The sequence below is a fragment of the Bombus fervidus genome, chromosome 4 (assembly GCF_041682495.2).
Source record: "Bombus fervidus isolate BK054 chromosome 4, iyBomFerv1, whole genome shotgun sequence".
NCBI lineage: Eukaryota > Metazoa > Arthropoda > Insecta > Hymenoptera > Apidae > Bombus > Bombus fervidus.
Genome location: NC_091520.1, coordinates 2,450,943 through 2,454,600, shown reverse-complemented (window position 1 = coordinate 2,454,600; position 3,658 = coordinate 2,450,943). Strand labels below are relative to the sequence as shown.

Sequence of the window (3,658 nt, the reverse complement as noted above, 5' to 3'; positions counted from 1 at the left end):
TACTATAACCTTATAACGTATAACGTTATATACTATTACCTTATAACGTGTAACGTTGTATACTATTTCGTTATAACGTATAACGTTAGGTAGCATTACGCTATAACGTATAACATTGTATCCTATTACCCTATAACGTGTAACGTTATATGCTATTACCGTACAACGTATAACGTTATATACTATTACCTTATAACGTATATCCTTCTGTAGCATTACGTTATAACGTATAACGTTATGTACTATTACGTTATAACGTATAACGTTATGTAGCATTACGTTATAACGTATAACGCTATATACTATTACCTTATAACATATAACGTTATGTAGCATTACGTTATAACGTATACCGTTGTATACTATTACGTTATAACGTATAACGTTAGGTAGCATTACGCTATAACGTATAACGTTGTATCCAATTACCTTATAACGTCTAACGTTATGTAGCATTACGTTATAGCGTATAACGTTATATACTACTACCTTATAACGTATAACGTTATATACTATTACGTTATAACGTATAACGTTGTATACTATTACGTTATAACTTATTACGTTATATAGCATTACGTTATAACGTGTAACGTGATATACTATTACCTTATAACGTATAACGATATATTCTATTACTTTATAACGTATAACGTTATGTAGCATTACGTTCTAACGTATAACGCTATATACTATTACCTTATAACATATATCGTTATGTAGCATTACGTTATAACGTATAACTCTATATACTATTACCTTATAACATATAACGTTATGTAGCCCTACCTAAAAACGTATAACGTTATATACTATTACCTTATAACGTATATCCTTCTGTAGCATTACGTTATAACGTGTAACGTTGTATACTATTACGTTATAACGTATAACGCTACGTAGCATTACGTTGTGACGTATAACGCTATATACTATTACCTTATAACATATAACGTTATGTAGCATTACGTTATAACGTATAACGCTACATACTATTACCTCATAACATATAACGTTATGTAGCATTACGTTATAACGTATAACGTTGTATGCTATTACGTTATAACGTATAACGTTGTATACTATTACTTTACAACGTATAACGTTATATACTATTACCTTATAACGTATAACGTTATGTAGCATTACGTTATAACGTATAACGTTGTATACTATTACGTTACAACGTATAACGTTATATACTATTACCTTATAACATATAACGTTATGTAGCATTACGTTATAACGTATAACGTTGTATACTATTACGTTATAACGTATAACGTTAGGTAGCATTACGCTATAACGTATAACGTTGTATACTATTACGTTATAACGTATAACGTTAGGTAGCATTACGCTATAACGTATAACGTTGTATCCTATTACCTTATAACGTGTAACGTTATATGCTATTACCTTATAACGTATAACGTTATATACTATTACCTTATAACGTAGAGCGTTGTATACTATTACGTTATAACTTATAACGTTATGTAGCAATACGTTATAACGTGTAACGTTATATACTATTACCTTATAACGTATAACGTTATATACTATTACTTTATAACGAATAACGTTATGTAGCATTACGTTATAACGTATAACGTTGTATGCTATTACGTTATAACGTATAACGTTATATACTATTACCATATAACCTCTAACGTTATATACTATTCCGTTATAACGTATAACGCTATATACTACTACCTTATTTTTTTTTTTTTTATTATTATTATTATACGTGGTGAAATCCTCATTGACAGCCGGTGTTGCTTTCGTAGCACGCGAGTAGCTTGGGACTCTTATAGACAAAAAATTCCACGGTGGTCGCCCTCACGTTTATAGTGGAGGTGCCCCGGGCTATCTTGCGTATTATTATCAGGGTGGTACCCCTCGTCATTTTCCTACTTAATGAGTGAGGCATCCTTGTTTATGTTGGGCCGCTAGGGGGGACCACACCACCTAGCGTCGAGCTCCTTGTCTCGTCGCCCTAGCTGGATCGCGGTCTCTTTTCCTTTCTCTCTATGCCCGTTCCTTCGCGAGCATCACCTGCTCGCAGGATGTACGGAAGGCTATGTATACCTGGCGCCCTCTCAGCATTGCTTTTACTGCAGCTTCGGGGGAAACACTCGCGCCGATGACGATATGATTGGCGCGTCGCGGTTCCGCCCACGCCGGGCAGAACTCCAACGTGTCCTGCGCCGAACCTCCCCCTTCCTTGCAAAAACAAAAAATATAGATATTCGCCCAACGTGGGGCTCGAACCCACGACCCTGAGATTAAGAGTCTCATGCTCTACCGACTGAGCTAGCCGGGCGTTTATATACTGTTGCCATATAACGTATGACGTTATATACTATTACGTTATAACGTATAACGTTAGGTAGCGTAACGCTATAACGTATAACGTTGTATCCTATTACCTTATAACGTGTAACGTTATATGCTATTACCTTATAACGTATAACGTTGTATACTATTACCTTATAACGTATATCCTTCTGTAGCAGTACGTTATAACGTATAACGTTATGTACTATTACGTTATAACGTATAACGTTATGTAGCATTACGTTATAACGTATAACGCTACATGCTATTACCTTATAACATATAACGTTATGTAGCATTACGTTATAACGTATAACGCTACATGCTATTACCTTATAACGTATAACGTTATGTAGCATTACGTTATAACGAATAACGTTATATACTGTTACCTTATATCGTATATCCTTATGTAGCATTACGTTATAACGTATAACGTTATATGCTATTACCTTATAACGTATAACGTTATGTAGCATTACGTTATAACGTATAACGATATGTACTATTACCTTATAACGTATACCGTTGTATACTATTACGTTATAACTTATAACGTTATGTAGCATTACGTTATAACGTGTAACCTTATATACTATTACCTTATAACGTATAACGTTATATACTATTACTTTATAACGTATAACGTTATGTAGCATTACGTTATAACGTGTAACGTTGTATGCTATTACCCTATAACGTGTAACGTTATATGCTATTACCGTATAACGTATAACGTTATATACTATTACCTTATAACTTATATCTTTCTGTAGCATTACGTTATAACGTATAACGTTATGTACTATTACGTTAAAACGTATAACGTTATGCAGCATTACGTTATAACGTATAATGCTATATACTATTACCTTATAACATATAACGTTATGTAGCACTACCATATAACGTATAACGCTATATGCTATAAGCTTATAACATATAACGTTATGTAGCATTACGTTATAACGTATACCGTTGTATACTATTACGTTATAACGTATAGCGTTATGTAGCACTATGTCATAACGTATAACGTTATATACTATTACCTTATAACGTATAACGTTATGTAGCATTACGTTATAGCGTATAACGTTATATACTATTACCTTATAACGTATAAGGTTATATGCAATTACCTTATTACGTATAACGTTATATACTATTACGTTATAACGTATAACGTTGTATACTATTACGTTATAACTTATTACGTTATATAGCATTACGTTATAACGTGTAACGTGATATACTATTACCTTATAACGTATAACGATATATTCTATTACTTTATAACGTATAACGTTATGTA

The 3,658-nt window shown here is 32.6% G+C and overlaps 1 non-coding gene across 1 annotated transcript; it reads right to left on the bottom strand.

The window, feature by feature from the left end:
* Nucleotides 1–2,256: 2,256 nt before the first annotated feature.
* Trnak-cuu (transfer RNA lysine (anticodon CUU)) lies at nucleotides 2,257–2,329 on the bottom strand. The gene has a single exon. It is a non-coding gene; the product is annotated as a tRNA-Lys (tRNA).
* Nucleotides 2,330–3,658: the final 1,329 nt, after the last annotated feature.